General features: G+C 40.1%; 1 long non-coding RNA gene and 1 other non-coding gene across 2 annotated transcripts in view; both read right to left on the bottom strand.

The window, feature by feature from the left end:
* Positions 1–8,593: 8,593 nt before the first annotated feature.
* Positions 8,594–8,757, bottom strand: LOC118151698 (U1 spliceosomal RNA). The gene has a single exon (XR_004740135.1). It is a non-coding gene; the product is annotated as a U1 spliceosomal RNA (small nuclear RNA).
* A 9,184-nt stretch (positions 8,758–17,941) lies between these two features.
* Positions 17,942–24,632, bottom strand: part of LOC118151545 (uncharacterized) — a 75,288-nt gene continuing 68,597 nt past the window's right edge. The window contains exons 5-7 of the long non-coding RNA XR_013532643.1: positions 20,764–20,866; positions 20,566–20,607; positions 17,942–19,876 (exon numbers count right to left, since the gene is read on the bottom strand). This is a non-coding gene — a long non-coding RNA (uncharacterized LOC118151545). The remainder of the gene's footprint in view (positions 19,877–20,565; positions 20,608–20,763; positions 20,867–24,632) is intronic.

Raw genomic sequence — 24,632 nt, 5'->3', positions numbered from 1 at the left:
TCGGAGAAGCTTTATCACTGAGCAGAGACAGGTCACTGTCAGAGCCTTGCATTCTTAGAGGATGACGGATGACTAACTCGTGCTTGTTAGCCTGGGACTTTCCAGGTTTTAGCACTTTAGGTCCTGTGGGTCTCAGGTAAAGGAAACAAAAAATATCCCATTCCAAAATACACTTGTTTGGCATATTTTGATATGACTGTTCACAGGAACTGCAAACCACAGGAAACGCTTTGAAATGCTCTTCTGTGGGGGGTGGAAATTTGCGTCTGTAGAGGAAATCTACATTAGTGAAATGAAGTTAACAGCAGATGCAAACAGGGTTTTCTGAGGCCTCCCCTATCCAGATCTAGGAAGGATTAAATCACAGGAAAGAGGGACTAAAATTCTGACATGTGAAAGGTCTGACAGAGAACGTTTTACCACATAAGAACAGGATACCGTCTGTTCTTTCTGAGGGCTGCTACCCATGGGGCTCTGTCTGCATAACAAGATAGCCTTTACTCGCCATGCCTTTTCTCCCCTCTCCCTCCAATAACCCATCTTGCCATTCCCTGAGCCTCTATTGCTTGCTGTATGGTCTATAACCTTCAGCCATCTGGCTCTCCATTGAGTCTCATACTTTGTGTGTGGCTTCTGTGTCCATATGCACATTAATAAAATTTGTACACTTTTTTCCTGTTAACCTGCCTATTGTTAGTTGGTTTTATAGACTCAAATTATTTAAACTTCAGAAGTAGGAGGGAAGGAAATTCTCTTCACCCCTACACAGGTGAGGTTGAATGGTTGAAATGGTTGGCCTCACTGTTCGCACATTACTGAGTCCAAGTTAGGAAACAGAAGCAATGCAGTGCAGTGATGGAAACCCAAATTCTGAAGCTAGACTCCTCGGGGCTTGAACCCTGACTTGTCAATTAGATGATGACCTTAGGCAGGCTTCAGCTTCATCTGTAAGAAGGGAGATATAATGTTGTATGCCTCAAACAGTTGTGAAGATGAAATTAGCTAATACTTGTAAAGCACTTAGCACAAAGCCTTGTTCATAGTAAAAATCAATTATAGTCAGCTTTTAAACTGCTGTCAGAGTCTTTAGAAATAGGTAAAAGGATAGCTACACTTCTATTCCCTTTTTCCTTCCTTCCTTTTTTTTCTTTCCATTTCTTTGTTCTTTTTTCTTCATAAAACACAGGTGCAAATATAGAAGGGAGATGTGTTTCTGAAGGTCTAGCAATTACTAGAGCACTAAAATCTCTCTCTCTCTTTTTTTAAACCAGCCCTCATTAATGTCTGTCAACTATAAATGCCACCCAGACATTTCTAGGTAGTGCAATTTTGCCCTGCCAAGGGAAAGCATTTCATGGTGCTCAATCATTAAGCAGCTATTTAAAACAACTTTCTTTCATGGTTTCTCTGTCCCTTGGGCATTCATGCTGAAGACTCTGTCAAAGTGCCTATTTCCTGGAATCTGGCTTTAGCAGACTTCCCAGATGTTGGTACACCAGACTAATCATTTTTCTAAGGCAGCCCTGGAGCCCTCAGGATACCGGTTGAATTTGATCCACATGGTAGCTCTGGGAACACAAAATGCTAATGATGTGGAACTTAGGCTGCTGATATTTATTCTATTGTTGTTTGCTTATTTATTTATGATCTGTGCAGGCCCACCAAAAGAAAAATTTGGGACCAGCCTCAAACAAGGTAATTGGAGTGTTCATTCAGTAGCTTATCTTACTTGTACTGGCCATCTTTATATCTTTAGTGAGTCCACATTAGAAATGACAGTGCCTTTGTAGAAGGAAGCATGAACTAAGCAGAAATGTAGAAAAATCAGAATTGTTGAGATACAACTTTGAAGACAACCTCCTCTAGATTCCTTTGAGAGTGTTGCTCATTTAATACTTGGTTACATTGTAACATTTTGCAATCCACCAGGAAATCACTCTAACAGTAACTGCTCATCCAGCAGTGACAAGAGGATTTGGGGAAGGCAAACAGCTGCAGATTCAGATGTGGGAGGGAGGTGGGCAGGTGATGGGGGAATCAATCTGGGGTACCACATGCCAGGGAGGACACTCAGCCATGAAGGACACTCCAGGGTGACTGACAATCAAAGGAACTTGCCATCTAATCAGTGATAAAAAGGAATAAGCTGTTACTATACACACAACAGGGATGAATATTAAAATAAATGTGTTGAGAGAAAGAAACCAGACCAAAAAAAGTAAAACCTACTGCCTTTCATTTATATACAATTCTAGAAAGTGGAAATCATTCTACTGTGACAGAAAGCAGATTAGTAGTTGTTTATGACTGCACTGCCACCATTCAACCTGCTTCCTAAGTCAGTAACTTGGCATCACCTTGAATCTTCCTTCTCGCTCTTCTCCCAGCCCCCATCAACTCAGTAGACAGGCCCTAAAGAGTCTACCTTTTAAATTTTGTTCATAATCACCCTTTTTCTCACTACTGCCATGGTCACGTTCTTAGGTCAAATCTTCATACATCCTCTCTGTTTGTTATTTGTAGTAGTCTCTAACTGGTCTCCTTCCCTCTATTTCCTGCCTGTTCTAATTTATCCTTCATACTGTTTTCAGGATAACCATGAAATGCTTTCCATCTTTAAATATAAAAAACAAAATTATAAAATATTTTTGTTCAAAATGTGCATAGAATTGCAAACACCTCAATGCCTATGACCTGGGATTAAGAACGGTTCACGTTTTGGAAGTTCTCTTTCGTGTATTATTATAAAAGAAACTTCTCTTGTAATGGAACTATCTTTGCTCTACTTCCCATCTTCTATGCCAGTTTCTAACACTGTCATATGCTTGTATATATCTATTTAGCTCATGTTGTCTACTTTTACTAAATATATGTATTCTTGTTTAAAAATTAAATAAATGATATAATATTGTATGTCATTCTGCAACTCGCTATATGACAAGTTTTTGATAACTATGTGTATTGATATAGATAAAGATGATATTGGCTCCATACTGCTATATAATACTCTCATATTATTACATTATATGTTATGCATTTTGTTGTGGTTGGGGCATTTATGCTGTTTCTGTTTTTTTTGCTGTTAATAGAATTTTTAAAATGAATATCTTTGTGTATGTCCTTGTAGTGAGCTGAATGATGACCTCAAAGATGTGTTCAGGTCCTCATGCCTAAGATCTGTGAATATCACCTTATGTGGCAAAAGATGTTATTAAGTTAAATATCTTAAGAGGAGGAGCTTATTCTGAATTATCTAGGTGGGCTCTAAATACAATCACATGTGAAAAAGAGAGGTAGAGGGAGGTTCAATACTACACATACAGAGGAGAAGGCAGTGTGAGCATGGAGCAGAGATGCAGCCATAAGCCAAGGAAAGCCAATAGACACCCGAAGGGGAAGAGACAAGGAATGCATCCTCCCAAAGAGCCTTTGGAGGGAGCTCAACCTTGCTTCACCTGCATTTCAGACATCTGGCCTCCCCAGCTGTGAGAGAATAAAGTTTTGTTGTTTTAAGCCAACAAACTTGTGGTAATTTGTTATGGCGGCCACAGGAGCGGATACAGTCCCGTATTTCATGTGCAATCATTTTCCTCAAATTTAAACTTATGAGTCACAAGGGATGTGCAGTTTCCACTTTTTTTTTTTTTACATATTCATTGAGTGTGTTATTTACAATTGCAAAAATGTGGAACCAGCCCAAAGGCCCACCAATTAATGAATGGCTAAAGAAAATATGATAGATATATACTATGGAATACTACTCAGCCATAAAAAGGAAGAAACTAATGGGATTCACAGCAACCTGGATGGAACTGGAGACTATTATTCTAAGTGAAGTAACTCAGGAATGGAAAACCACACATCATATGTTCTCACTTATAAGTGAGAGCTAAGCTGTGAGAATTCTAAGGCATAAGAATGATACATTGGACTTTAGAGACTTGAGGGAAAGGGTGAAGGGAGGTGAGAGATAAAAGACTGCACATTAGGTACAGTGTACACTGCTTGGGTGATGGGTACACAAAAATCTCAGAAATCACTACTAAAGAACATACTCATATAAACAAACACGGACTGCTTCCTAAAAGCCTGTTGGAATAAAAAATAAATTTTAAAAAATAAAATAAGCTAAAAAGAGTGCAAAATAAATTTTAAAAAGATATTTAGCTAGTGTGTTAATATTTTATTTTATTTTTTGAGACATGGTCTCACTCTGACACCCAGGCTGGAGTGCAGTGGTGTGATCACAGCTCCCTGCAACCTTGACCTAGTGAGCTCAATGACTCTCCCACCTCAACCTCCCAGGTAGTTGGGACCACATGTGCACATCACCACACCTGGCTCATTTTTGTATTTTTTGTAGAGATGGAGGTCTCACCATATTGCCCAGGCTGGTCTCAAACTCCTGAATTCAAGCAATCCTCCCACCTTAGCCTCTCAAAGTGTTGGATTAAAGGTGTGAGCCGCCATGCCTAGCTGTGAGTGTGTTAAGTTACACTCACCAAAGCAGTGTATGCTGTTTTCCATTTCCCACATTTTTGCCAATTGTTGATACTGTTGGACTTTAAAATCTTTGCCAAGCCAAAGTGTACAGACTAGTATTTCATTATTGTTTTATTGCTTTTCCCTGATTACATGTGAAGCTGATAATATTTTTACATGATTCTTGGTCATTTAGATTTCCACTTTAGTGAGTTTCCTCTTAATACTCTCCACCCATGTTTGCTGGGTTGTTTATGTTTTCTTATTACTCCATTGGTCCTTTACATTTCTGAATACTAATGCTCAGTCTGTTACTTATGGTTCAAATATTTTCTACAAGTCACTTTCAACAGTGACATATTTTGAGGGAGAGAAGCTCTACATTTTAATTAAAATTTTATCAAAAATTTCCTAAATTTTTATCAAATTTTAAACATTTATTAAACTTGTTCTTTATAAGTTATACGTTTTTTGTCTTGTCTAAGAAATCATTCCCTACCTTTAATTCACAAAGATTTTCCTATTAAATATATACGCTATCTTCAAGTCCTATTTTTCACATTTGGTGTTTAATTTATTCAAAACTTTGTAATAGTCTGTTCTTAGATTTCTATAAAGAACTACATGAGACTGGATAATTTACAAAAAAAAGAGGTTTAATTGGCTCGCAGTTCCGAAGGCTGTTCCAACATCTGCCTGTTACCCAGTTCCAAAGCTGCTTCCACATTTTCAGGTATCTCTATAGCAATGCCCCACTCCTAGGTACAAATGTACTGTATTAGTTTGTTCTTGCATTGCTATAAAGAACTACCTCAGATTGGATAATTTATAAAGAGAAGAGGTTTAGTTGGCTCACGGTTTTGCAGGCTGTACAGGAAGCATAGCTGGGGAGGCCTCAGGAAGCTTCCAATCATGGCAGAAGGGGAAGGGGAAGCAGTCATTTCTTACATGCCTGGAACAGGAAAAAGAGGAGAGAAAGGTGTTACACACTTTTAAACAACTGGATCTCATGAGAACTCACTCGCTATGAGGAGAACAGTAAGAAGGAAATCCACCCTCACAACCCAATCACCTCTCCCCAGATTCCTCCGTCAAGATTGGGGATTACAATTTGGCATGAGATTTGTGGAGGGTCCAAAACCCAAAATATGTCAAACTTATTTTTTAGAATATTATGAAGTAGAAACAGAATTTCTTTTTTTTTCTATATGACAGGCACTAGTGCCATTTTCGCCCTGGTTTTGTAGTGCCACCTGGGTCACATACGAATCACATAACTTGTGCTTTTATTTAGTTTTCCAATCTATTGATCCATAAGCCTGTGTCAGTGCCAGACTGTCTCAGTGATTTAGATTTATATGTCGGGACCAGTCTCCTGCTTAGTGTTCTCTTTTTTGAGGTTGTTTTGTCTGTTCTTGAACCTTTAAACTTCCAAATGAATTTTAGAATTGTTTAGTTTCATTATATATTCTCTTGCTTTTTTCCTCAGAATTGCATTGAATCTACAGGTTAACTTGGGAAAAATCTATAAGTTTACAGCACTGAGCCTTATCATTGTTTAGTAAGGCAGATTAAAATCAAAGTATGTCTGTAGCTATTACATTGTGAATAGCCCAAAACTTTGAGGAAAATTCCTCCAGTATTCCATAACTATTATCTAATTTGGCAAAGATGTCATTCTCTAATGAATGCCCAGAAGACATCTTCACAGTTTCACTTTGTTAACTAATAAAAATATCAACCAACATTCCTATCAGAACTATACTTATTCATCATTGGTTGGCTTCAGAAACAAGAATTCAGCAAAAAACCGATGAATATATTCTGTGAACATCAATTGGCTTTATCCAATTTATAATAGTGTTATATATCTTATTATTTATAAATTATGTCATACATAACCCTTATATCAGAAAATATAATAAACTTTTGTATAAACACTTTTAATATAGTTTTAATTTCTTAAAAATATATTTATAGTCTTTCCCCACCTCCCTAGCCAGAAAGCTCTTTGTTAAGTATTTACCAGCACACCCCTGGTTATAGCCCTCTTTTAATCACCAGTATCTACATTTCCTTGCAGAAGGCCACTCTGCTCCCAGGACAAAAGTGCCAGAGAGTGCCCTCAGGTACAGATTCTCTGAAATCCCTCATGAAAAGTGCCCTGTTATGGTTGTTAAATATTTACCAGCACACCAATGGTTCTAGTCCACGCCTCAAGGTAGCAGCTCTCAACCAATGACAGACGGAGTTGATGTATAAATACCCCAGCTTCCTCACCCTCAGGTGGATTGAGGTGGGATACTTCTGATGTATGTTTTATGCTGTTTCTCAGGTTTCCCTAAGAGATTAAGCTCCAGTCACCCCAAGTGGAAGCTGCTTTGATAACCCTCACTTTATTGTTTGTCTTCTCTTTCATCTTACTTTTCCTTTTCCCACTGACGTCATCTCCCAAATCAACCTGTGCTTGAATTCTTATCTGCTCGAGCCCACTGGATCTGTAATTTTTATACCATTTCAATTTAATCAAAGATTTGAAAAAAGGATAGAAAGTAGAGATTGGATTTTGTGAAGAGAGCAATTTGGAGAGAGTTGTTCCTATGCACTAAACTCCACTTGCCCAATAAGGGAGAGGAGAGGGTGAGGTGGGGGCAGGGAGAGAGAGAGAGGTTGCTCACTAGAGAGCACACGTAGAATTTTTCTCAACTCAAGTGTATGAGAATATATATTAGTTTTCCAGGGCTGTTGTAACTAGATACTACAAGTTGAGAGGCTTAAAACAACAGCAATTTACTCTCTCACATTTCTGGATGCTACAGATCTGAAATGGAAGCACTAGCTGAGTTATTTCCTTCCGAGAGCTCTGAAGAAGAATCTGTTCCATGTCTGTTTCCCAGCTTCTGGTGATGGATGGTAGTCCTTGGCATTCCTTGGATCACTCAAATTTCCTGCCTTTGTCTTTGACTCTCCTTCTCCTCCTTTCTCCTCCTCCTTCCTACTCCTTCCTCCTTCCTTCCCCTCCCCCTCCCTCCTCCTCCCTCTCCCTCCCTCCCTCCCTCCTCCTCCTCCTTCTTCTTCTCCTCCTCCTCCCCTTGGAAAAAGAGCCCATCATACTTTAGTATGACATCATCTTAACTAATTGAATCTGCAGTAATCCTACTTATAAATAAAGTCACATACTGAGGTACTGGGGTTAGGACTTTAGCATATCTCTTGGGGGACATGATTTAACCCACAATAGGACATTTTTTCATGAGCTCTCTCAGAGACTCTATATCTGCGGGGGTGATACCTGGTTCATGCCCAGGTAAAGCTAACAGGACTAGTGGTGTCAGCGCAGAGGCAGTAACAATAGGTTGGACCTGCACTCACAGACCGAATGGGAACAAAGGTTGTATGACTATGCCACAGGGACTAACCAGTGTGCCCTGGCTTAGGTTCTGTCCAATAAGATCACCTACATGGCTGGAGGACCCTGGCAAGAAGCTAAAGTTAACACTGAATTTCTGAGGACTTGGGAAGGATTTGCAAATGATAAGAACAGGGTTACATCTGTCTGAATTAAGAAAACAGAAAACATAGGGAGGAATCCCCAGGGACATAAACATCCAAAGAACTGAAGGTGCCCAAACTCATGAAGATGCCCCATGAGAGAGAGTCAGCTTTAACCATGTGCTGAAGAGCAGAAGTACAATGCTACTTGGCAAAGTTAGAAATGCTTTATCCTTTTACTTCTCTCTTCCATATCTTTTTTCATCCTGGTTGGGGCAGAAACAGTAACCAATAAATGGGGGAGAAGAAGGGATGCAGACAGAGTTGCAGCCAATCACACCCTTGTTGCCAGAGGCAGGTGGCTATTAACCAGGACTTAGCATGATGAACGCAGAGAAGTTCCACCTTTCAGTGAGTTTTAAAGCCTTTGAAAGTAGCTTGGACTAGACTTTCTGATTTCCTAATATGGATTATGATTGGAAACTTAGAGGGGCTTTAAGATTATCCTTTGCCCAGAAATGAGTAGGCAATGAAATCATGATTTCAGACCTTATGTGTTTCATAAGCAGGAGAAAAGTGCCCCACTAAATAAATTTGGAAGGGTCATTTTTTTTTTGACCAGGGGAAAGCGCGAATGCAGTCCCCCACTACCACAAATTATGCAGTCGAGTTTCCCACATTTGGGGAAATCTCAGGGGTCAGCACATCCGGAATGCAATGGATAAGCCTGGCCCTGGGAAAACCACCTTCGTGATCACTGTATCTCCCCTTGGGTGGAAGGGTCATTTTTAAGTAAACACAAGTTGCCTATGATTACTTCCCATAAGTCATGCAATCAACATGTTACATGTTATCCTCATCTCTCTTGACTCCTTAAATCCCTCTTCATTCAGTCATACCGAGTTTCTTACATTTCCTCAAACCAAGCCCACTGTTTGGTTACTCCATGCTTTTGCACATGCTGATCTCCCTGCCTTAGCATCCTCCTGCCTTCTTCCTCTTCTATCTGGCTAATTCCTATATAATCTTTCAATGCATTGTCTCTTCAACATCACCTTCTCTGATAACCATTCTTTTTTTTTTTTTTTTTTTTTTGAGATGGAGTTTTGCTCTTGTTACCCAGGCTGGAGTGCAAAGGCACGATATCGGCTCACCACAACCTCCGCCTACTGGGTTCAGGCAATTCTCCTGCCTCAGCCTCCTGAGTAGCTGGGATTACAGGCACGCACCACCGTGCCCAGCTAATTTTTTTGTACTTTTAGTAGAGACGGGGTTTCACCATGTTGACCAAGAGAGTCTCGATCTCTTGACCTCGTGATCCACATGCCTCGGCCTCCCAAAGTGCTGGGATTACAGCACTGCGCCCGGCCGATAACCATTCTTTTAACCTCTTCCTTCCCATCCACATTTAAACGTGTGCTTGTACATAACAAATCTTATCACACAGTTGTTGATTTCATATGTGCTTCCCACTGCTCTGTGATATCCTTGAGAGCCTGAAATAGGCCTTATGATGTTCTTGGTGTTTACTACAATGCCTACCACATAGTAGGCATTCAATAAATAACTATCAGTGGTTGGGGATGGGGGTTGGTAAGGAACAGATTAGGAGCCAATTCTTAGGATTCTCCTGGGAAAGCCCTACATATCTGGAGCAGAATAAGAGACTTCTGGAAGGTGTGAAGCAGCCCATGAGTCAGAAGAAATATCACTGAGTTTGCAGAGAGCAGCAGAAGGTAGAGCTACTCATAGACCATGTGAACATGGCACACTCAGGAGTGCCATCTTTGAATCCCACAGGATTATAAGGAGATCAGAGATTTTTTTGAGATTCTCTAGAAGTTGGGTGACAGGTGGAAAGAGCCAGTGCTTTGTAGCCATTGTCAAAATTTTTGTTGACTTGAACATAAGTGCATATGAGATGGAATGATTGATACCGAAAGGATAAAGAAAATTTAAATAAACCTGTCAGGTACCATGCTCAGCACACTACTTGACTTACACAGAAAACAATTCTAAGAGTCCTAAAGAAGCAACAAGCATCTCAATAGAAATTTAATATAAGGAATGAGAAAGCAAAGAAAAATGTGAAAACATACACAAACACACAAACGCACACACACATTGTTTCAGCATTTCATCACTGCCTCTCATAAGTACTGCTTTCTTGACTCTTTTCCTATGTGAATGACTCTGTTCATAATGTTTATAATAAAATGTAGCAACAATAAAATATAATGAAAGATAAATGGATGTATTTTTAAAAGGAATGGTCCAAAAGAGTGTTTATGCTGCATGGTGGGCCATTTTTCATATTAAAAAGGGCCAAATTTATCCACATAAAACATGATCTTGTTCACTGCTTTTTCTGTGGAGTAAAAGCTATTTCAAGTATATTTCCTTCCCTTAACTCTTTCAGACTTCACCTCTTGTCTTTGTTGGACACTGTACATTAACGATCAGCTTATTGTTGGTCTTACTGGAAGGTGAGCTACTTCCCCCTGGGGAAAACCTAGCTCCTGGGAAGCTCACTGTGCTGTATTTTTTAGGAAAAATCTTAGGGTCTTCATTTGGAGCCTTGACATGAAACAGTGAATCACGTATTTGGGATCTGAAAGACCAGAAGCAGAGACCCTTAAGGGAAATTTTGTTTCTTTCTGTGGTAATGGAATAGAGTCACAGAGCTGGACTTCAGTGTTCTTTTCTGGGCCTTCCTTTCTTAGATTGATGCCTAGTGAGGAGGAATTATTATTTGTTTGTTTCCACAACACCAATTTCCCTCATTTCTACTCCCCCTTCTCCAGCTGACTATTGGAAGCTGAGCCATTTATTAGGTTGGGTTGTTTTTTTTTCTTATATGGATGGTGGAGGAAGTTAGAACATACTTGCTACATACATAAGCTTTATAACAAACATACATAAGCTTCATCATCACCAATTTCATCTTCATAAAAATAGAAACATTCTAATATCTTTCTTATTGAACATGTGCTGTGTCTCAGTGCTGTCAGAAGAATTTTGTATAAATCTCATTTAATACTCACCACAACTTTGTGAAATAGGTAACCTACCTTCCTTCCTTCCTTCCTTTCTTTTCTCTTTTCTTTTCTTTCATCAGCTTCTATATCAAGAATACCATGATACTGTTTTCAGTTTTCGCGCAAGAAAGCTGGGATATGGGAGGCCTGCATGACTTGTGCAAGGTCTCAGAGTGTGGAAGAGGCAGGGTGAGTACCAAAGCCCATGTTCCTTACCTCTGCGTTGACATTCACATTCAGCACCAGGCACCTTTCATTGCTGATGGTTTTGTAGTTTGAGAACTTTTAGTGTTAGCATTTTTAACCCCAGACCCAATTTCTTGGTAACCCAGAAGCAAATAGGTGTGCTACAAACTGATTTAAGGTTGTTCTAAGCAAGGTATAATTATGACGGTAAATCTGTTTTTTTTTTTTTTTAAGTAAGCCATTCTTAAAAAATGAGCCATTCTTGCCCTACCCACAAGTGACTTGTGGAGAGATGATTCTGTGTAATTTTAATTCTACATTTTCTGTTCCTCAGAGTTGTTTTTTAGAAAAGTATTTATTTGGGAGCACTAAATTGAAGGGGGAAAAGTCAATGTGCTTTTAAAGGTAGATTGTCCAGATTGATTTTTAAATTTTATTCTACCTCTATTTTTGAACATAATTTAGTAACAAAATATTAGTTGTATCCTTGATAATAGAGAATAAATTATAAGTCCTATGCTTTCTGAAATAGATGTCACTGATAAAAAGTCAATTTGAGCCCATTTATAAGAACATAAAAAATATATATATTTAACAAAAGTGTACAATACTTGTATACTGAAAACAATACAATATTGTTGAGTCAAAATAAAAAGACCTAAATCAATAGAGGGATATGTTATATTTATGGATTAGAAGATTTAATATTGTACATATGCCAATTAGTCCATAACAGAGGTAAAAAATCTATGACACATGGACGAAATGCAGCCCACTGCCTGCTTTTGTAAATAAAGTTTTATTGGAACACAGCCATACCCTAAAACATGATCTTGTTCACTGCTTTTTCTGTGGACTAAAAGCTATTTAAAATGTATTTCCTACCCTTCACTCACATATTACCTATGGCTGCTTGTACTCTCAAAACCTAAAATATTTACTATCTGACTCTTAAATGAAAAAGTTTGTGAACTCCAGATCTATGCATTAACATAATCTCAGTCAAAATCCTTAGGACTTTTTTGTGTGTAGAACTGACAAGCTGATTCTAAATTGCACAGAAATTTAAAGAACCTAGAAGAGTTGACAGTCTTGAAAGAGAGCATTCTTAGAGAACTAATACTGACATTTTTAAAGTGAAGTGGAGCTGCTTAGGGCCCTGTCATCCAGGGTGTTTTTCTCAGCTTTGTTTCTCCTCCTTCAGGCTCCTAACCTTTGAGAAAGTCCCACCTCAGAAGACTCATTTCCTCCCTGAGTTTGTACGAGGGGAGGAGACAGATCTCCACTGCACAGCTCCTGTGACATAATTCAGTTCTGATGAAGGGCTGCCGACAGGTGAAGGTGAAAGAGAGCAACTGGCCTTACTAAAACTTGGTGACTTCTAAGGAAGTTGGCACCGATGAGTGCTCTGGGCAAAGCATTCATCTGGGATGAGTGGGATGATTAGTGGGTCAACCCTGATGACAGTGCCCTCTCGCTTTGGGGTTCCTCCACTTTGACCTCCTCTGCTACAACCATTGACAACTCCATTGCTTCTGTGTTCTCTCTATAGCTCAAGTGTGGGCAAAATCAAAGCCCCCTTCTTTTCCTTGTTCCTGTTACCTCCTGTATCACCCAAGATCCGATACCCAGTTAAGTCCTCTGACCTCAAAGCAAAGCAGTTAATCAATGAACTTTCTTATTTTGTATTTCAGAAAAGGCAAAAGCGCCTCTTCTGAAAGCTATGGAAAACCAAAATTAGCATAATCAAGGAAAACATAAAACCCTGACTGCCTGATTTATAAAACCCAGCTTTTTGATCTGATTTTGCCAAAATTATTGATAAGATACTCAATCTCTGTTTGACTCATATATTTTCTCCGATCTGAGTCATTTCCAGGTAGTTTCCCAATACTTAGAAACGGATGTAGCTCTTCTCGAACGTTTCTCAGTATTTTGCCCAGTGCGAGGACTGACACCCACTACCTTAAAAACTAAACTTTTTCATGACTCAAACTCCCAGATATCCTAGGGTCTACTCTTACTTTAAGGTCTGTTTGGAGCAATAATCCTAGTGCAAAAATGACTTAAAGCACAATAATGGTTGACATCTTCCATTCCCAGTCATTACCTAGCTTTGTCAGTATGATACAGCAGCTACAGTAAAAGGGTTCTGAAACCAGTCCCCCTGGGTTCAAGTCCTAGCTCCACCTTGGCTAGCTCTACAACTTTGGGCAAGTTACTTAACCTCTCCCCGTCTCAGTCTCCTCATCAGTAAAATGAGGGCAATAATGGTGCTTACCTTGTAAAATCCTACCTTGCAAGGTCATGGTGAGTATCCATTGGGAAGGTAAACAAAATAGAATTAGGAATCAAGACTTATTTGTCACTTAAAAAATACTAATTCTTTCAAAGCCTAGTTTATCAGTTCTGCCCACTTTGGAGTTAACACTGAATAGGTGAGAAGACAGGTCACTTCTGATAATACCCAGCTGTGTAGGGAGAGGGGCATAGCCCCAGAAGAAGTAGAGAATAATCTGCATAGAAGATGGGCGGTGTGACGAGCAGAGAGCAGTCTGATCGCATCACTTGAGGCATCCTCTTCAGACATGGTGGGAATGCAGTGGAAATGTTCCTCCTACATTCTCTGGCTCACTGTCTAATCAAGTCCCCAAAGAATGGAAACTGAGTCAACTTTTTCTTGTTGTGTACTTGTATCTTTTTCCCTCTTCAAAGAGAGAAAGCAAAGCCCTTTATCTGCTTGGAAACTGTGTCTTAGGTGCTTTATAGATTTTCTTTCTCTAAGGAGATCTGGTTATCATCTCATCATCAAATGTATGATACTCCTGTGAACTCTCTCCTAGTGCTGCATTTTCTTCTGTGCTGTGGACCACAGCTGGATGGGATGCACTCCCCAGGGTCTCAGTGACCATGATAAAAAGGCTGTTATTGTCCCATGAAGGCTCCTTAGCATCCAATTCAGGGACCAGTCTAACTGCAAGTCGACAACACTCCTGAGTTTTCCACTTTATTTTCTGATGTTCAAGTATTTGTACATTAATTCATCTGGAAAATGACTATCATGATTGCAAAGGCTGTTTTGCTACTTAAAAAAATTTATTGTGTTCCAATGGATTTATTTACTGTTGAAAACAGAATTCTCCATTCTGAGAATGAACCACAGGGGGTCATACAAATTGCATTCTTCAGTATTTTTTCTGTTTACTATTCATGCACATCTTCCTGATTTAGAAATTATTCAGGTGTCCACAACAGTAACTGATTTTAAATAAAATGGTTAAAATATTCTAATGTCATATTTCTATTGGGGTGAATGAATGTTAAAAACAGGAGTTTCAAGCATCTAAAAGTGAAGGTGTAGACAGAAGAACTAAAGTGTAAGAGGAGAGGAAGGAAGCACTATGATTTCTACTTAACACATGGCCATTCAGGCTATTCAAGACGTAACAGGGTTTTAGATCACCCATAAATATGAAAGCATGATGGGGAAAGGGGCCCAAGGGTATGGCAGTGGGATGCAGACATCTCTTTACCTAACCCTGCCTTTGCTGTCAGAGTGCTTTCTACCAGGGAAGGCTTCTTTTCTCCAGCAGCAAAGCTTCTTAATGAAAGCAGTTTGGATATGGAAACATATGCTCATTTGCAATCTCAAAAAACAGAGTGGACATAAAATACAGTACTAGTATTATTTTCCTACTGCTTCAGCATGAAAAAAAATTGTTACTTTTGAAGTTTAACTGCTTCAGAATCAAAAGGGCCGAAAAACATAATTATTGACACATAAAAAGGAGAAATTCCTAACAACCTGTATTAATCAGGTTCTGCTAGCAGTTGTAACTAATCACGTCCAAATCTTGGGGCTTTAGAAAAGGTTTCTTTCTCTCCTCACAGTGCAGTGCAGGTCTCTGCTGTGGTGGGTCGGCAGGGCAGTTCTCTATAGTCATTCAGGCTTCTTACACCTTGAGGTTCTGTCATCTTTCAGTACCCTAGAGTCCTCCTAGGTCCCCTGCATCTGGCTGGCAGAGAGGCAGGGAGAGGGAGGGAGTGGAGGATCAAGCATGGCAGCAGTGTACATTGTTCCCTCCCATATTCTTCTGGCCTAACTGCAAGGGAGACTGGGAAATATAATTTAGCTGTGTGCTCAGAAAGAACAGGAGGCAGGTTTGCTGAGTATTCATCCAGTCTCTGTCATGCAATCTAAATTAAAGGTCATATATTAGCAGCATTAGCAGCATGTGAGCTGAATGTTGTCCCAAAGTGTGTTTCCTTTTGGCCCGCATCAAGTGGTTTACAAAGTCAATTTAGTTCAAAAACTTTAATAAGGGAAGATATTGCACATTAAAAAAAAGAGAGACAATCTAGTATTTTTGGTTTCTCTCAAAAAATCCAAAAATCTTGTGGGGCTGTGTTTTCATTTGTCATGAAATGGCTGAAATCAAGTAGCAACTGCCCCTTAGCTTAGGTCTACAGTCTCCAGTTCTTGTCGGGGCTCAGGAAATGATACCCCAGAATATGGTGCTCTGATATGCCGAACTAAAGTGTAATCACCTGATGGGTTCTTCTGTCTGCTGCACAGGCAAAACTAATTCACTGAGACCATGGTATTGCAGTAAAGAAAGAGTTTAATTAATACAAGGCTGATCATGCAGGACAACTGGAGTTAGCATGTGAATCAGCCTCTGCAAAGGCTCAGAGGTTTTTATGGTCAATTTGGTGGGCAGGGGACTAGAGAATGGGTGCTGCTGACTAATTGAGGATGCAATCATAAGAATGTGGAAAATGATCCTTGTGCACTGAGTCTGCCCTCTGGGTGGGTGTGGGGGGTCATGGAACCAGTTGAACGATGAGTCACAAGTCTGGGTGGGGTCAGTCAATTGCCAGAATGCAACAGTCTGTAAAACATCTCAAAAGACCAATCTTAGGTTCTATTATAGTGATCTATAGGAGCAATTGGTCACAAATCTTGTGACCTGGTCATATGACTCCTCAATAGTAAGAGATTGTAGAAACTATGCATACCTTTTAGCAGAATTTGGGATCCTCCCATAATCCTAATCTTGTAGCCTTTCATTAGTCTTACAAAGGCAGTTTCAGCCCCTAAACAAGGAGGGTGCAGTTTAAAAGAGGGAGTATTATCCTTGCTTCAAAGTAAAAATATCAACTAAATTTCTCCCACTATTAGCTTGGCCTATTCCCAGGAATGAGTGAGGACAGCCAGCCTGTGAGGCTAGATTGGGTCAGCCATGCTGGACTTCTCTCACTGTCATGATCTTTGCAAAGGTGGTTTCAAAAGGAGTAGCCTCAACGTCTCTATAATTCTCTTCTCTCCCCCTCAACCCTGCCCTATCTCTCAGCCTTCTGTCTCTCCCAAAGCACCAGATGAGGCTTTTCTCTGACATTCTCTTATCTACTTTAAAAACAGACTTGCCAAAGAGAACACAGTTGCCTTCCATTCCCTCCCTAAAATCCAGAAAAGAAGATTGAGAAATGCAATCACACTTGGAGAGACTTTTACCCAAAATAATGACTGCCCCTCTGGCTCATTCAAATTACAAAGAGAATCATTTACAGGTTAATTTCTGTCTTCCAGGTACATTACTATTCCTTAAAATTGTTATGCTTCATCTCTACTTCCCCTAGGAAGACGGGCACATAAACATCTAGACCTCATTGGGTTACTGAGCAATTATTCTGCAATTTCCATGTGCTATGCATGTTGAATAAGAGTATGTCTTTTCTCTTATTAATCTGTTTATTGTCAGTTCATTTTCAGCAAACCTTCAGAGGGTAGAAGGGAAGCTTTCCTCTGGCCCCTGCCGCCTGAAGCCTGTTTCACTCACTCATCTACCTGGCCTTTGAAAGTGCTTACACTTGCAATCTCTGGTCTGCATGAAGATTTGTTCTTTTTTATAGTTTCGATCTTGTCATTAATATGTTAATACTAACAATCGGCTGCTATGGATTGATTCAGTTTGTAACTGTTAGATTATGTTTTAGATCATAGTGAAAACAAATTGCCAACCCTGAAACTTTTTCGGTAGAAGTAATGGCTAGTCTCCAATGGTGAATGAATTGAGATGTTTTCCTTTTAGCCTAATTGTTTGTTTAGTCATAATTCATATTCTGAACTAAAATGGTAATCTATCAGAAATACTATTGAATGTGAACATTTTCCTTTTTTCTTCCTAGGATTAATAATGTTAGCTGGGCTTGTAATTTTAAGATCCTTTTTATGGACAAAGATCTTAAGTAAACAGAATGATCCTTGGGTTGACAGCAGAACAGTTAATAGAGATGTACTCTAATTCATTGCTGTTGACCATTGGTTGTTTGCGGAATGGGATCAGGTGGATTTAGCATGACTATTAAAATAATCAACTTAATAAAAGGCACATACCAGTATAATTCCCTTGTGGTTCTTTTAGTTGGACTTGAAACTGTTCCACGACTGAAATTTGGAAAATCAAGCTATATTGAAAGTGGAGGGAGGAATGGCTGGTTGAATTTAAATGACAGATTTAATTGTTTTGTTTGGTTGGAGACCACTGTCTATAAATATCTAAAAGTTTAGTGTTAGACGTTTGTATGCTATTCTAAAAAGAAGGAAATAGATGATCAAACTTACAGTGAACAAATTATTTGCAAGCCTTTTAACACCCTAGAAAGGCAAAGAAAATAAATGCAAACACACCTAAGGGCAATTAATACTCACAAAATGAAAATACATTATATTGACAGCTTTATCTTTTTTGTTTGCTTTTTTTTTAAATTGTACTTTAGGTTCTGGGGTGGATGTGCAGATCCTGCAGGATTGTTGCATGGGTACATACATGGCAAGGTGGTTTTCTGCCTCCACCCCCCGTCACCTGTATCTGGCATTTGTCCCCATGAGCAAAGCTTGAAGTATTATTTTTAAAAATCACCTGAGGGTATTTTAATATTTCTGGCAAAATTACTTATGCTCACAATGGCAGCCTTTCTGGCACTTTTCAGTTTACATGTTTGGATTTTTAGTCATGTCTTGCTTAACTATGGGAACACGTTCTGAGAAATGCGTCATTAGGTGGCTTTGTCGTGTGAACCTCATACAGTGTACTGTCACAAACCTAGATGGTATAGCCTACTACCTATCAAAGCTATATGATACAGCATATTGCTCCTAGGCTCCAAACCTGCACAGTATTTTACTATACTGAAAACTGTAGGTAATTGAAACACAATGGTATCCAAATGGCATTTGTGTATCTGAACATGTCTAAACATAGAAAAGGTAAAAATATAGTGTTATTATCTTATGGGATCACCATCATATAATCGGTCTGTCAGTGACCAAAATGTCGTTATGCAGTGCATAACTACATATACAAGTGACATAAATTCTGTGAAGAGAAGTTTTAAGCACATTTGTGAAACAAGCCAACAGAAGCACTTTTTTTATTGTGTATTTGGATGAGGAAAATAAACCTGCTGACATAATTTGCTGACGATTCAGAATTGGCTATCAATAGAATTACAATCTTGGTGAAATTGGAGGGAAAAATATAGGGAGCTCTCCTGTGAGAAAAAATATAAATGGAAAATTGTCACCAAATCACTATTGGTGGTGGGGAGTTAGGGGATTGCCCCTGGGGAAAAATAAGTCATTGGATGATGCGGGCTGAGAGAGACGGACTGAAGAGCGCCGGAGTGCTCCTGACTGACCTACCCAGCCCCAAATCCTCACTCAGCACCAGGAAATGGGAACTGTTATCTCCTTGCCAAGATGGGGAGACTGAGGCCCAGGTGGACTGATAAACTTGGCAAGCTCTACAAGCAAAATAATAGAGGATGTGGGAATTAAAACTCATGGCTACGAGGCACCAAAATCCTCACTGAAAAAAACAGAGTGAGCATAAAGAAATGGTACTCTGAGAGAGAGAGAGAGAGAGAGAGAGAGAGAGAGAGAGAGAGAGAGAGAGAGAGAGAGATTGAAAGGAAGCGGATGGGGAGCCTGGGTTTTAAATGTGATTCATTGACTAGCTGATTGAGAGGAAGTTTCTAAAGGTCCATAGCACAGTGGGCTGAGGGGCACTGCAATTCTTCTCCCTCCAACTCCCAGAGACTAAGTCCAGCAGCGTGGGCTTCAATGAGGGGCACTTTGGTACCAGAAGGATACAGGCTGGACAGATTCCAATAGAGCAATAAAGGGAGCAATGAACGGTAAAGGAAACAGAGATTTATCTGTCAAAGGATGCATGAATCCAAACACTTTCAGCTTGCTTTAATGGGGAGGAGAGGACACAGGATGACAACTCTTTGAAGTGTGTGTTTGCTCTTAAGGAGTGATTAGCTTGTAGCAGGAGTACATCCAGGAATAAAAAGTGATGAAATGTGGACAAGAAACCTCTCAACTGATGGTAGAAAATGGTTTTTGGAAAAATTACAGGGCAACTCCTTGAGGCTCCGATGTTTCTCACTTTCCCTGACTCACTTGTTTTCTGGGAGTCCCAGCGTCTCCTGAAGAAACCCCTTTTCCATTCAGCCGGCAGCTGCAGCAGGTGGCATGGGCCAGGCCAGCCCTCTGGGGATGCTGATCCCAGGGAGCATCCAGGCCGGAAGGTCCAAATAGGCAAGTGACTCATTTGCTTTTCCTCCCTTGGTCATATCTATGACTCATACACTTTCTTTCAGTCCCAAGTCTGAGAAAGGAACATCAAAAAGCCTAAGACGTTATCAAATATTTGATGAAAAAGAAAATTCCCCTCTCCTATGATCCTTACAGAAAATATTTACTTAGTGTTTTCATTTTGTTGACATTTCTTTGATTTATCAACATTCAGGAGGTGGAGTGAGAAGGAAGGCTGTAAGTGGGACAAAGAAACGTTAGGATGGCTCAGTCACTGCTGTTCTGAGGGAGTGATCTAAGCTGCTCACCCACAGAGAAAGGGTAAATGGTCCAGCTCTTAACTAATACGAATGTTCATTGTAGCAATGTTTACAGTAACAAAGACCTGGAACCAACTCAAATGCCCATTAATGATAGACTGGATAGGGAAAATGTGGCACATATACACCATAGAATACTATGCAGCCATAAAAAACTGAGTTTGTGTCCTTTGTAGGGACATGGATGAACCTGGAAACCCTCATTCTCAACAAACTGACACAAGAACAGAAAATCAAACACTGCGTGTTCTCACTCATAGGTGGGTGTTGAACAATGAGAACACATGGACCCAGGGAGGGGAGCGTCACACACTGGGGTCTGTGGCGGGGAACTAGGGGAGGGAGAGCAGGGGGTGGGGAGTTGGGGAGGGCTAACATGGGGAGAAATGTCAGATATAGGCGATGGAAAAGAAGGCAGCAAACCATACTGCCATGTATATACCTATGCAACAGTCTTGCATGTTCTTCACATGTACCCCAGAACCTAAAACACAATAAAATACATATTAAAAAAAAAAAGAAAGGACTCTTCCCTTGATTAAGTGAGGAGTATTTGCAGTGCTGTATTTGTAAGCACATGGTGCCTGTGTATAGATGGCTGAGAGACAGGATAAAGGGGTGGGTGATTTAAAAGCTTCACCTTTGGTATCAGATGGATCTGGAGTGGAATCATGGATCTGTCAGTTATTAGCTGTGCAACCTCCAGCAAGCTCCATGAGTGCCCTGAGGCTCAGCGTTCAGATCTATAAAATAACAATTATAAAATAGTAACAGCAATGATAATGTCAACATGTCTATCATTGATTGAGCTTCTACTCTGTACCAGACATTGATCTATGGATTTTACATATATTATCTCATTTAATCTTTCCAACAAGCCAAGATATGGGTAGTACTGTTGTCCTCACTTTACAGGTGTGGAAGCCGAGTTGCTGAGAGCTGAAGGAACTTGCCTAAGGTCACTCGATTAGAAAGGGCCAGAGACAGCAAAATAGCTGCCTCCTCGGCTTGTTGTGAGGCTTACTTAAGGTAAAGCAGCTAAAGAGATTAGTTCCTTGTAAATGTGTATATGCTTAATTTTTTTTCAAACTAAAGACAAGGAAGGGAGAATTCCTTTTCTAATTGTCCCAATTGCTCTCTCCTTTTTTAAAATAAACAAGTGATTCTCTCTGCTATCAACATCTTATGCATAAGTAGTTTACAATATTCTTTATTTTTTAACACAAAGTTTTCAAAATTCATAGAGATGAAAGAGTTGTGAGCAACATCTGATACTAGGCTAGGACGTATCTCTCCACTTTATTCAAGAAACTGCTCTATTCTTTCAATCAACTAAAATAAACTTGTGAAGACCATTGGACGCTTACCTTCAGTGAACATGTTCACATATCTAGGGGCATACTTCAGAGTAAAATATTAGGTCTTCTCTACATACACATCACACAAACGTGCATGCATGCACAGACACAGCGCTACTCAGATGTTCAGACTGCCTTTGAAGGTGGTGTTGAGCAGAGCCATCTTACCTAGTAGTGTTGCTATTCATCTTGGTTGGTGTATTAGACTGTTCAGGTTACGGTAACAAAATACCATAGACTGGTAGCTTAAGCAATAGAAACTCACTTTCTCACAGCTCTGGAGCTGAAAAGTCTAAGATCAAGGTGCTGGCCAATTTGGTTTCTGCTGAGGTGAGGACTCGCTTCATGGTTTTCAGACGTCCATCTCCTTATGTCCTCATCCACCTTCTCACAATGTGGCCTTTCCTTAACACATGTATGTAGAGATCTTTCTCTCTCTCTCTTCCTCTTCGTATAAGGCCACCAGTCCTATCAGATTAAGACCTACTCTAACGACTCCATTCAGTCTTAATCACTTTCTAAAAGCCCTGTCTCTGAATACAGTCACATTAGGATGTAGGGCTTCAATATATGAATTTTTAGCTTACGCAGTTCAGTGTATTGAAATTGGCTGAGGCTGGATTGTTTTTTATGCTGGGGCCTATGTATCTCAGAGACTCATTTATGAATCATTTAAATTTTCCATGTGGTTATATTTAGAACAGTAATTCCCAAAGGGCTGTGAATCAGGTGTTTATTGTAGTACATGAACAAATGAAATGTAACAGAAAAGACTCTCTTGGTAAAGCAGTCTTGGAATAGAGGGTAGTGGGGTTCTTTCTAAAAATAAGTCTTGGTGGCTGTTGTGTTGCTAATACTGAGGGCATTTTAAAACATAAACAGGGGCCTAAAAGTAAAAGCTAGATCTGGAAAGGAAGGGGGCCTTTCCTTTCATTCTGCAGAAGGAACACATTCTTTCCAAGTGCTTTGCATAATTTCCTATGTTGCTTTCATGTTAAAGAAAACACGTAGGTATTTTGGATAACTGTGTAGACCAAGCTTTCATATCATCTCAGAAATATCACTGGGGCTGAATTGGTTAATTTAAGAAGGCTTGTTAACTTTTCTTTCATGTGTAATTAAAACTGGAAATATGAACGTGCTATTTTCTTTCTTTCAGACTTTATTACCTTCTCCCTTTGGACGTCGGCAGGTTCAAGTGGTGTATGTATGTATGTCTGTATGTGGGTGGAGCTGGGGGAGTGGGAGATGGGAGGGGTTGAAAAAAATTAGGATTTTTTTTCCATTGTAAAAGCTCAGGTAACATTCAGCTTCTGGTGCTCATTATGGGGCCTATTTATAAGGCTATTGTCCTGAGAGAGGATTTTTCCAGAATAAATTTAAATCTCTCCTTCAAGAAACCGAAGGCCAAGACTGCAGACCCTGTTGGTTCTCCCCACAGAGTAGAGAAGCCTCATCCTTCTCAGGACAGTAAGGCTATGGCTTCATGGCAGAAGGGTAGGTAATATGTTTCACTCTATCTGGAGTAGGAGACCATGATTCTCCCTGATTGGGGCAGGGGAGACAAGAACCAAATTAAAAGGCCTTTGTGACCATGGATGTATTTGAACAAGTGGAAAGAACACTGAGGACAGAGACAGCTCTGGCTCCCAGTTTCCCTTTAGAACTAACTTTCCAGTTGTCGCTACACCAGCTTGGTCAGGCAAGGGGAGGCACTGAGGTTTTGTGTCTAGGTTTCTGGATGATAAGGAGAAGCCTGTGAGTCTCCCAGGGCCCTTTGTGGTGGCACTGGGGGCTCCCAAAGAGGAGGCTAGGCTTGGATAGAAGACGTCATGGATACTCATGTATCTCTGGCTCTGCACCAGGCCCTGGCCAGCATGAGGGAGAGACCAGAACACCAGTTCACAAGCACCACAATCCCCCAGGTGGGCAAGGATCTCTGTGCCAGAGATTCCAGCAGGCAGAGGACTCCCCCTGCACCCCTAGAAGGTCATGGAACCCTTAAGCCACAACTGCCTTCTCCTCTCCCTCTTTTCCATTCATCACCTTAGGGGGAAAAACAGATGGGGAGGGAGAGTGGTGGGAACAGGAAGGGAAGGAGGAAGCCTACTGGAAGGCTGAAAATTTGTGCCAAGAAATAATTATTACTCAAAGTCATGGTCTAAATGATAAGTTAAGGCTAGGTCTGAAAGCAGATAGACCTAAATGTTAAAAAATTTAAGCTGTGCAACAGAAATGGATATCTTGTCAGATTAGTTATAGGAAAAGAAGCCACATCTTACTTTCTATCTAGCTGTGCTTCTGGACTGCAGTGTGAGTGGATTTGGCTTCATTTGCTTCTGTTTTATGCATAGCTAGTGTTTGTTTATGTGTGTGTGTGTGTGTTGTGGTGGTTGTGGTGGGGAAAGGAATAAAATATAGTTTCATTGGAAACATACTCGGTCACACCTGAGTCCCACCAAAATGAAATTTCAGGAAGCATCTGAAAGTATAAATGTATTTGGCAATTATATCAGACTTTTTAGCATTGAATGTCCCACTTCTCACTGGTTCCTCATGGCAGAGTCAAACCAGAGCAACCTAACTAGTGCTTTCTGAACCCAGCAGCCCACCTCCCAAAATGTGATTTGCAAATGTACTGTAAGACAGACTCCACCATCCCCATCCCCATCATTACTCACAGTTAGCAACTGCTAAGCTTACTCTACATTGAGCTCAGTATTCTCTACTAAATGCTTTACACAATGATGTTATTGAGTCTTTGCTGCAACCGTACTAATATTATCCCCATTTTTAAAGATGAGAGAACAGAGGCTTACAGATAAAGTAAGTATTTAGGCCAAGATTCAAGGCTGTGCATTAATAGTTCCAAAGCCTATGCATGTTTTTTTCCATTCCACTATGCTATTTTCAAGCTTCTTTTGAAGATGACACTTCCTTTTTGCGGGGGGAGACAGAGTCTCATTCTGTCACCTAAGATGGAGTGCAATGGCACAATCTCGGCCCAATGCAACCTCCGCCTCCTGGGTTCAAGCAATTCTCCTGCCTCAGCCTCCCCAGTAGCTGGGATTACAGACACACACCACCATGCCCAGCTAATTTTTGTATTTTTAGTAGAGATGGGGTTTCACCATGTTGGGCAGGATGGTCT

This window comes from Callithrix jacchus, chromosome 2, assembly GCF_049354715.1.
Source record: "Callithrix jacchus isolate 240 chromosome 2, calJac240_pri, whole genome shotgun sequence".
Classification (NCBI taxonomy): Eukaryota; Metazoa; Chordata; class Mammalia; order Primates; family Cebidae; genus Callithrix; species Callithrix jacchus.
The sequence above is the reverse complement of the archived record's forward strand: the minus strand, read 5'-3'. Positions and strand labels throughout refer to the sequence as shown.